Source organism: Sceloporus occidentalis, unplaced genomic scaffold, assembly GCF_023333645.1.
Source record: "Sceloporus occidentalis isolate IW3139 unplaced genomic scaffold, rSceOcc1.0.p SCAF_84, whole genome shotgun sequence".
NCBI lineage: Eukaryota > Metazoa > Chordata > Lepidosauria > Squamata > Phrynosomatidae > Sceloporus > Sceloporus occidentalis.
The window spans coordinates 1,060,001-1,060,258 of NW_028317064.1; positions in this window are offsets into that span (position 1 = coordinate 1,060,001).

Sequence of the window (258 nt, forward strand, 5' to 3'; positions counted from 1 at the left end):
GATCTGTCCTCTACGGTTTGATCTCACTTATTTGCATTACTTTTTTTTTCTTTTTAAATATGTTTGGGGGGGGGGGCAGCATTTCATTCTTAGACCCAAGCAGCACATCGTCTTGGCCCGCGGCGTAATTGTCATGTGACAGCCGGTGATAGGCTGTTGCCATAGACAGATGACATTTTTGAAGTGATTAAAACCCGTCCAGGGGAAGGAAAAAAATTCCCTGGAGTTGAAGACTTAACATGTTATCTCGGTAAATGT